This window comes from Podarcis bocagei (assembly GCF_964188305.1).
Source record: "Podarcis bocagei genome assembly, chromosome: 3".
In the NCBI taxonomy this organism is placed as follows: domain Eukaryota; kingdom Metazoa; phylum Chordata; class Lepidosauria; order Squamata; family Lacertidae; genus Podarcis; species Podarcis bocagei.
The window spans coordinates 42,016,537-42,027,372 of NC_138127.1; the positions used below are offsets into that span (position 1 = coordinate 42,016,537).

The following is a 10,836-nucleotide window of genomic DNA, read 5'->3' on the forward strand; positions in this document are numbered from 1 at the left end:
GGGCTGCCTAGGCTGCAAATAGCAGCCTGCTTCCTGGAGCGCCGGGCGCGCTGAAAGCAGAGTGCCCGGCGCTTCGGGAACACATCCGCAGCCTGATTCCCGGAGCGCCAGGCGCGCTGAAAGCAGAGCGCCCGGCGCTTCGGGAACACATCCGCAGCCTAGGCAGCCCTGTGGGACTTCCCACAGGGCTGTCTAGGCTGCGGATAGCAGCCTGCTTCCCGGAGCGCTGGGTGCGCTGAAAGCAGAGCACCTGGCGCTTCAGGAACACATCCGCAGCCTAGGCAGCCCTGCGGGAGTTCCCTGCAGGGCTCCCCACGCTGCGGATAGCCTGCCGCCCGGCGTGAGGGGTGCCCTGAAGCAGAGCACCCCTCGCGCCGGGCAGACATCGGCCAGCCCCACAAGCTCGGGGTACAGCAGAGAGGCGCAGCGCCGCCATCCCGCTGTTCCTCGTCCTGGTTCGGTTTCCCCAACCTGGTTTTGGGGGGGAAATAAAGGAATTCCCCCCCTTTATTTCCCCCCAAAAAACCTAGGTGCGTCCTATGGGACGAAAAATACGGTAATCAAATGGAATGTTGTAGAACAAAACCAGGTATTTCATCAACTGGAAGGGGTGGGATGGGGTGTTTCCCTGTACTTTTAAAGCTTAGCTGTTTCTTCAATCAACTCCTGCAGTGTATGCAAACACACAAAATATCTCATTCATGTGACTGTAAGCGTATATAGCTGCATCTTGCAAGCCTTTTAGAGAATTTTTCTTGAATATATGATTCATTTTAAAATATTTTTAGAGATATTTATATGGAAATTGTACAATTTGTATGGTAAAATTGTCATACATTGAATCATGGAAAGTATCTGTATATATACAAAGTTATGGCTTTGTTTCTTTGTAAGTTTTAAGAACTTGTGATTTTGCTCAAGGGCAGGCAAGAATTCATATGGCCATAAAATAATTATTTTTCTGACACAACTGTGTCTATCATCCGTATCCATGGGGAATGATGTTGAAAGTAAAACAATGAAAGGAGGGAGCAGTCTAGTTTCTTACCACAAATAAAAGATGAAAATAAGAACACAGGCTGCACAATTTGCTTCATATCTCAGGTTCAACAAATGCTAGAGTTGAACTTAGTTTCATACATGTGATTTTTCACATTTTCTTTCAAATGAAGATTTTGGGTTATATATTTGCTTTTCTTGCTGATTTATATGAATGGCTTTGTCTAGCTGTTTGTATAGGCTTGGATCCTAAGTTGCTTCTCAGTTCATGTAATAGGCTTGGATCCTAAGTTGCTCCTCAGTTCATGTGAAGGGCAGATTTTTGACCATTTCCTCTTTGTCTGTAGCCCTTCACTCATGCCATATCCAAGAATCCCACAACCCCCAGGAGCAAAAGTTCAGGGGCTGCAGTTGGATGGGGTGAGGCCTGAAATCCCTGTTTTGTGAATGTGAACTCTGTTCCACTTATGGAAAGAAAGTTAGGATCCAAGTCATGGTGTTTAAGAAAGATTTGGTTTTATGAATCTTTTAGGTGTGGGTTCCCCTTCACCCTGGAATAAATAATATGGCTTGATCCTAAGCATAATTTACTTCTATTGCACACAGGCTTGCAGAAATTAATTGGTGGTGTACTAGCTCAGGGACTTTCACAATCTTATTTTTCAAAACTTGCTCATTCCAAGTAGATCTGCTAAAAATGTGTATGTGTAAATGTTTGGGTGTTTATAAAAGAAGATCTATAAGGAAGCTCCAGTGGAGAAGATGGGGACAAGTTACATATTTTTGTTAGCAGATCAGTAATTTCACTTTTGAGTTATTTGGGAACTTTCTGGTGGATGCCATCTGTCAGTTTTTGTTTTGTCAATAAAGTCTAGTACTTATCACCACTATTTGTCTCAGTTCCTCAGGCTCCCTGTGAAAAGTTGGTTAAAGCACATGGTATACCTTATATCTTCCCCTGTGAAGACAGGTGGAAAACATTTATTCAGTTTCTTTGCAATCTCTGTTAGCACATCTTTGACTCCCTTGTCATCCAAAAGCCCAACTGCCTCTCTAGTCCTGTTCCTGCTACTAATGTATTTAAATATTTTTTGGATCTTGGTCTTCATGTTTTTAGCAATGTGTTCCTCAAATTCTTTTGTTTAGCATCCCTTTTTGCCTGCTTGCATTTCACTGGAAATTACTGAACTATATAGATCAGTGATGACAACTCAGCATAAAGCAGCAGTTCCCTTTGGGCCTATTTGTACTATGGAGAAATCAGCTTCCTACATCCCTGGGAACACATGCCTGAGTGTCATTTCTGTACTGCAAGGCACATTAGAAATGAGTAACTAGTGCTGGATGTCCCAGCATCAGTGAAACGGCAACAGAATAGGAATCTGTTCCATTTATTTTTATTCAAAAGTAAAATTACAAACCACTTAAAAAAAACAACTTAACACTGAGGAGTGGATGCTGTAATGCCTGAGTAGTTACATCACTAACATAGTTGTAGCATGGGCACAGATTTAATTTGCCACCAGGGCTTCTTAGGAACTCTGCGCTAATCCTTCAAATGGCCATGCAAGAATGCAGTGAATTAGAAGAATCTTTAAGCAGGCTGTTGTATTCACTCTATGCTCTTAAGATTCAAATCACTTCCACAGCAGAATGCTCTCATTCATTGGAAACTGATGCAGATTTCCTATGTGGAAAGATATCTGCATTTTTCATCAAACATAAATACAGCCTACACAGTTCCTGGAGAATAGCCTAGAAAGCAGAGAGAATCGAAAGATGCCCTTTAGCTACCTATACTATTGCTGCAATCAAGAAAATGAAACTTCTAAAGATCATAAATGTGTATATATGAGTGAACAGCTTAAAATAGGCTAAATTTACTCATTCCTGTGCTTGATTTGTACCTGCTCAAGATTATGTTTCTTATTTTTCTTCTACCAGTGATCCATCTAGGCACTGAACAGACCCATGCACGTGTAACTTCAGCAAAGCGATGGCTTCATGTGCCTTTAAATTATTCTGTGATCCAAGCTACATTTATTTTAAGGCATTATATATAGTTTTTCAGACATAACAATCTCCCAGAGTGGGTTGGAAAATGCAACAGAATCAGTAAAGATTCCTAAGACAGAAGAAGATCATGGCAGATGAGGGGGAAAAAACCCATCACTCAAAAACCAGAGATTCTGAAAAGGGTGTGTGAATAATAATAATTTTGGATGGAATTCAAGATCATGAGAATGTTAGTAGTCCACCAGCTCAAGCATTTCTGCTTGCCAGATGGAACAATATCTTCCCTCTTTCTCCTGCTCACTGTTCTGGGTATTCTCCCAGCCCTTGGGGAATTTACCGTATTTTTCGCTCTATAACACGCACCCGACCATAACACGCACATAGTTTTTACAGGAGGAAAACAAGAAAAAAAATATTCTAAACAAAACAGTGGATGTATGATTTTTGTGGTTCATGCTGTGGCCACAGACATGTGATCTGACAGTGAGTTTGGAGTAGCCCAATGCAAAAATCCTGAGGATCCATGTGGATCCGTGCTTTGTAACTATGTTTTAAGTGGGGAGGGAAGGAATAGCACTCAAGGGACATGGAGCACGCGTGGGGTATGTGGAGAAGGATGCTGCTAATAATGCAGGTGAGGGGTTTAAGGGGAGAAGAAGCACGCGTGGGGTGGGTGGAGAAGGATGCTGCTAATAATGAAGAAGAGGGCTCCTCTCCTCTCCCACTTTGCTCCTTTAAAGCAAGCAGGCTCTGCTTTTCTCCTTCCTCCGCGCTCATCCCCGGCCTAGCGAGCTGAAAAACTTTGCTGCTATGTAGCGAGCTGAGTGGGGAGGAGAGAGGGACAGAGAGCCTGCTTGCTTTAAAGGAACCAACCGGACAGGAGCCGCTGACACTCATGTAAGCGGCTCTTCTCCTCTCCCGCTTTGCTCCTTTAAAGAAGCAGGCTCTCTGTCCCTCTCTCCTCCCCACTCAGTGGCTCTTCTCCGCTTTGCTGTTTCAAAGCGAGCCACGGAGGAGGGAAGGAAGGGGAACCATGGATCCTCTGCTCACGACTGCAGCAGATCCCCCCCCCCCGCCACCCGTAGGCATTCCCTCCATAACACGCACAGACATTTCCCCTTACTTTCTAGGAGGAAAAAAGTGAGTGTTATGGTGCAAAAAATACGGTATGTTACACTTGCAAGAGTCGCTGCATTCTAGAGCAATGGATTAGTTGAATCTGGCCCAAAATGTTTTTACTTAATGTGGAAAGCTCCAGGGATGTAGCACCACAACAGAAAGTGAAACTGAAACTCCACCTTCATGCTCGTGCAATGGATTATTGCACATTAAACAATATTCTCTAGTGCATAAGTAGGACATGTTGTTGGACTACAACTGCCATCAGCCCCAACCATTGACCCTGCTGTCTGGGCCGGTTGGGAACTGAAATTCAACAACATCAAGAGGACCATATGTTCCCCATCTCTGTCCTCATGATACTTGGAACACCAGCATCCCAATCCCGTGATTACCAGACAAAGGAGATCTGTCATGTACATATATACTTTTTCCATTTAAAAAGACCTCCAGTTCCTTCAGTGGAAGAAAAATGCTCCTCATATAAGCAAAGACACATGTGCCCCCTCCCACCCCCTCCAGTCCAATGAGGTATGACTCTGTTCTGGGCTGGACTGGTGCAAATGGGGCCAGGGTGGCAGGTAGCAAATCTATATATACCATATCGGCCTGAATATAAGTCTCACTTTTTTTCCAAATTCCGACCAAGAAAAGTTAAACTGTGGCTTAAATTTGCAACCTTACAAAAATTGACTTTTACAATATTGCTGCTGAAACAGACATACAGTAAAATGGAACAGGTGTTTGTGCCTGCGGAATTTTAAGGGAGTGGCTTATATTCAGGTATTGTCTTTTCTTCTTTTCCCCCTTAGAATTTTAAAGGTGTGGCTTATATTCAGGTGCAACTTATATTCAGGCCAATACGGTACATAGGACAAAAATGAATTAACTAAAATTTGTAAGTGAATGGCTGACTTTAAAATATGCACAACGGTGATCTGCTCTTAAGTAATATCTGTGCTCAGGTATTGCAAAGGCCACAATAAATGTGGCACTGTTGTCTTCCGTGCACAACTTCATCTTTGAATATGAGAAAATACCAAAGCTGTATAAAAAGCCACAACATTTCCTTAGAACTTTAAGATGATGATGATGATGATGATGATGATTATGCAGAGAAGCTACTTCACCACATACAGATGTGGTACAATTTTTAGCTAAGAGCTTTAAAAGTATCTAAAATCACACTGGCAGAAATCAATGTGATTAATGGATCCTTCTACTGTGGAACAAAAACTACACAGGGTTGTCACTAGATAGTTGCTATGGTTTCCCGAGGCCTCCTGGCAGCAATTTGCTAGCTTAGCAGGGAGGAAAAGTGACACAATAGAAGAGAAAAGTGTTCCATCGACTGTTCACAGTCATTGCAAACATGTCCCTCTGCATACGTCCTTGAAGGTACGGTTTCAGTTTTTAAAAGCAGAAGAAAACATTATTAATGACAAATATATTTTGAAGTAGGTCACACAAGCAAAATGTTTTTGTTGAAAAGCAGTGCCAAAGATTCTATCTGGTAAATAATCGACTAAGCATAAGGCCTGGCTGCTCTGGCTAGTGCTGTCCACGAATTTATGATGTAATAAACCAAGATTTAAGTGATTGCTAGATGCCTCAACTTTAATGATGCTTAACAACGATCAACATTTAAAATTGGTTTAGAATTATGTGCAAAGGCTTTTAAATAAACAGCTTTCATTATAACACATAATAGATTATTTAATTGATACATAGGGCAGCACTTCCAATCCTTAATCAGTCCAAGCCTGTCCAGAAAGTTCCATGGTCGATGGTTTTCGAAGCTGCTGAACAATCCAGAGGAATCAGCAAGACAGAAAATTTGACCATAAGAGAAGTTTGAACCAAATACCAATAAAGGCTGTGGGAAGTTCCTCTCTGGTGGTATTCGAGCAAACACTTGATGAGTCATTTCCTGGGGATGACTTGGTGCTGGCTTGTTTGCATCAAGGCCAGGATAGCCTACAAGAGTCCTTCAACTCTATGATTCCCCCTGTCTCTCTTCCAGCATAGGCCATCTGTCAGAGTGACCAAAGCAGTTTCAAAGCCAAACCCAGGCATGAAATCTAATTGAAATGGAGCTAGGAACTCCACCTCATCCAAATAATGGAGGCTCTGTGGTAGGCAGGAAGCCAGAGTTAGTTAGGTGTGTCATTTTTCATTATTCCTATTAAGAAATAATTACTGTTGCTAACGATCAATTTTGGCTTGGCTTCACTGGTGAGAGAAAGGGAAGAAGCCACACCAAACACAGCACGCTTGCAAGTTTCAAAACATAAGCACAGAAAAGAATTCAAGTTACCGCTACATTCACAAAGTGATTTGAAGACTGATGTGGATTATTAGGAGAATTAGTTGTCATTTTATGCCATTAGCTATTTACTTATAGCTTCATAACCTTCCGCTGTGATGTTCGTGTACACTGAGGAAAACTGTAACAAAATCGGTACCTTCACAAACACTCCTCCACCCACCATAAAGACCAAAACAACTTGGTCCCACAGAACTATGAGCCATGTGACAAGAACACAAGGAAACCGTATGTGTATGTTTATTGTACTTAAAGGTTTGTAGTGATGTACATTGGTCTCCAATTCAAGCACTGACCAAATTTGACAGTGTTGAACAGAAGGTTGGTCAGGACCTCCCAGTAGATATCTAAGATACTATTGCACTAGATTAGCCAGAGATTTTACAGTAACAACACACTCTCTCTTGTGCCTCTTAGCATTAAGAGATGTGCTTGTCTCTAACAGTGGAGGCATAACGTAGCCATTTTGGCTAGTAGCCATTGATAACTTACCTTCCATGAATTTGTCTAATCCTCTTTTAAAGCCATTCAAGTTGGTGCCTCCTATGAGAACAAAAATCATAATTTAACTAAGCACTGTGTGAAGAAGCCCTTTTGTCTGTATATTTATCTACTGCCATTAATATGCAAAATGAGCCGTGCGTTTCAAAGCTATTTGGGATTTGTGGGTCACACTTCAGAAATTATAGAGAAGGAAGAAATGTGAATCATAGTGTTCTGCTCTTTTTCCTGAAACAGAAAACTGGGAGGGTGGGAGGTGGGTGAGACTAGAGCTAGTTCAAAGGTTAGAAAGAAGAATCTCTCTCTCTCTGAAACATTCATGTTTTATTATCCAATGTGTCTATATGAGAAAGAGAGAGCCATAGTTCATTGGGTCATATACTGTACAATATTCCCTTTTAAAATATATTTGGCACTACATTTCAAGGCTTTTTCCCACCCTGGCAGAAATCACTCCTCAAACAATACAACCCTTTGTTAGGTAGGAGCTTAGTAACAATTGGATTGTGTAGAATAGGCTTTCAGGCTCCTTTTCATTGAATCCGCGTCCATCCATTCTCAACACGTTTGGCACTGCCTTTAATGAGCCTGCCTGAACTGTAGTAACCCCTCTGGCAATTTGTAAGGAAGAGAAATTAGATGGATCGCTCTCCTCTGTGTGTTGGGGATGAAGCACTCAGCTTTCATTACAGGATTTTCATTTATAGGTAGCAAATCTCACCCAGAAGTTCCAGCACTCTCTATGGGCGTATGGAGTATTTTACCATTCCAAAGGGTCAAACAAATGATCTCGTGTGACTACAGCTGGCCTCCCACTCCACACTCTGCACAGCCAAATTCAACCTTGGCCATTTTCACTATCTTGCAAGTAATTTGGTAACCTTCGAATTTCTAGCATTTAATGATAATTGTTTCATGTTAATGAAGTTAATTTACCCAGCATGGTGAAACCGTATGTTAGGGATATATTGATAGCTGCTAAAACAGTATGGAACAAGCACTAGGAAAAAACCCTCTTAACCAGGACCAGCCTATGCATGAGGAAAGGTGAGGCAACAACTTTAGCTGGCAGGATCCACAGGGGCCGCAGATCCTGATTCCCCCACCTTGTTCCTGATTTAGTTCTTCACTCACTCCTTCCTCATCAGTGGGGAGGCAGGTGCCATTTTGTGGTTTGCCTCAGGTGCCATAATGTATTGGGCCAGCCCTACCCTTAATCTAGCTGCCACCGTTTCAAAATGGATAATTTAGCAGACAGAATTGATGAGAAAGGACTACTCTTCCAACCCATTCATGTTGCAGATAAATGAATGGATTTTATAGCTTATGAGAATGTGCCCTGACATCAGAAAAAGTTAGTGTTTTGCTTCTGAAACCTTTCTTATATTTGATTTGCTTCATTTTGTTTTCCAATGATATTTGTATTTTTTTAAAAGGAAGATATCTATTTATTTGTTGCATTGATATCCCACCCTATTCTCCAAGGGACTCAAGGTGGCATGCATGGCACACCGCTCTTCATTTGATCCCCACAACAACCCTGTGAGGTAGCTTAGGCTGAGAGGCAGTGAGTGACTAGCCTAAGGTCATCCAGTGAGCTTCATGTCCAAGTGGGGATTTGAACCCTGGTCTCCCAGGTCCTAGTCCAACACTCAAACCACTACGTCACACTGATGTGCATGTTTCTTCACATGACCTTATTCTCCTTCTTCCGAAAGGGGCCATGCCTTTCTTAAAATAAAACCCAAACTTAGATTGAAAGCACATGGCCAACTGGGCCAAAGCAAGTGCGAACAAGGGAGCAAATTGTGCAGATTAGACCTTGTGAATTTAATAATGCTCTCAGTTGTCACTTGCAGGCACAAAACCTTTGGCTATGTATACATTAGTGGTTTAAAATACAGCTGATGATGTTCCTCCATATCCCCATCCCCCATGTTTCAAGTTGCTTACTTATATTGCTGTACGCAATGAGGATGGTGGTGATGAGGATGCCTTTGCTTAATGCGCAATTCAATGAAACCACCTTCTGTGCATGTGCAACAGCTGTCTCCGCCTTAACTGCAGCTTCCATTTCCTAATGATGGAAGCTGGTTTGAGGCAAACAGCACCAAACAGGAATATTTCTCAAAAAGTGACAGGATACCGATGGGTCGTCTACACCCCTTCAAACACTAGTGGTGGGTGTACACCAGACCTGGGGTAAATGGCAATGTGTACACATCCTTTGCTTTCTCTGATTGGAATCAGGGCTTTTTTTCAGCCGGAACTCAGCGGAACTCAGTACTGGCCCCTCTCAGGTGGGCACCATTGCCATTCTAAGAGAACAAGGGAGGCATTCATGGCGAGTTCTGGCACCTTTCCCCCCCTGGAAAAATAGCATTGACGGGAGTATATGGTTTGTGCAAATGTTTCCATGATCCAAAGACATGCTAAAACAGGCTTTGGAAACATTTGAGATATTCATTTCTGCCATTGCTTTCTGCTTTCCGCTCCTATTCAGTAACTGGCAGAGTGGGGCAGCTGCTTCAATCAGCAAATTCTGAGGGGCAAAAAGTGGATGTATGTTATTCTGAGCTCTTTGAAGAAAGACTGGAATAAGTAAAGCAAGTGAGTAGAACTGGCTATAATAGCTATGTTCTTAAAGCCAATGGCCAATGCTGTGCTGGTTCTTGTGCAAGCAATTTGTGGAATGGCACTACCAGCTAAATTCCTTCTGCGCTTGTTCTTTGGATCCAACCCACAGTGCTCTGCTTTTTGAAAAAGCAGTATTTTCTGAGGGCTTCAGCAGCCAAGTCCCTAAAAGCGACATATCATGGAAGTGTTTCCCTCAACTATCTTCATCTTCCACCTGAAGATCCAGCTTCACAAGGAGCAGGAAAAAATTGCCGCCTCCTGTTACCACATGGCATAGTCGCCAGCCTTTAACTGAAAGAGCTGGCAACTGTCTCTCTACTGAATGCAAGATTTCCTTTGCTTTCATGCTCGGCTGGTGCTTTGTTAGGCTGTGAATGCTTTTTCTTTAGCTGTCTTTTGTAAGGACAGATTTAGCTTCAGTGTGAGTGTTGTACACCGACTGCTCTGCCATGTGTGGACAAAACATGACCAGTTTGGCTGCAGCCAGTCATCGTGGATCTTCTCCATTACATCACCATCAGACGATGGCTTGGCCTAACAACGCAAAACAGACTTCAGCTTGTGGGAGGTGGGCTTTTTTTTAAGTTAAGAAGAAAGCCTGGGGGGGAAAAAACACTGGTTCCCCAGACTTCTTTTTTGGTGAGGGGAAGAATAGTTGAATATCGTCTGCATGGTAATAAAGAAAACCAAGTTGGAAACATCATATTCTAAATTTACACAAAGTGGCTTCAGAGTGGGGAACGGGACAGAGAAATGTTGGGAAGCAATGTCTTCACAATTCCACAATATAATTTATTGGAAGAGAATCCAAGGGATAAATAAGGGATATTGGTTTCATTACTCTCTTAATAAACTTTTCTGTAGGAATACCATGAGCAAGCAACAGAAAATAAAAAGTGATCAAAGGGATCATTTGTAAACTAGTACATTGGTGTTAACCAAATATAAAGGTAACACTCGTTTCTAGTCCTGCTATAGCTCAAAATCAAATAAGGCCTCCCCCTGAAAACATTTTGATGCCATATCTTCACATAAATATGACACATTTTTTCCTCCACATTTCCTGAGCAATGGTAGGTTCTGCGTTCTTTGAGAGATCATAAGACTCTTACAGATTTTTGTTGTTTTGGTTTTTAATTTTTTACAATTTGTGTATTTAGGAATGATTAGGTTGAGAGGAGTGAGGGGAAGGAAACAGCCAATACACACAAACCTTTCTTAAGCCAGGGGTGGACAAC

The 10,836-nt window shown here is 42.2% G+C and overlaps 1 long non-coding RNA gene across 1 annotated transcript in view; it reads left to right on the top strand.

Moving 5' to 3' along the window:
* The window catches only part of LOC308583653, a 186,276-nt gene extending 184,390 nt beyond the window's left edge, over positions 1-1,886 (top strand). Inside the window, exon 2 of the long non-coding RNA XR_014006315.1 lies at positions 590-1,886. This is a non-coding gene — a long non-coding RNA (uncharacterized lncRNA). The remainder of the gene's footprint in view (positions 1-589) is intronic.
* Positions 1,887-10,836: the final 8,950 nt, after the last annotated feature.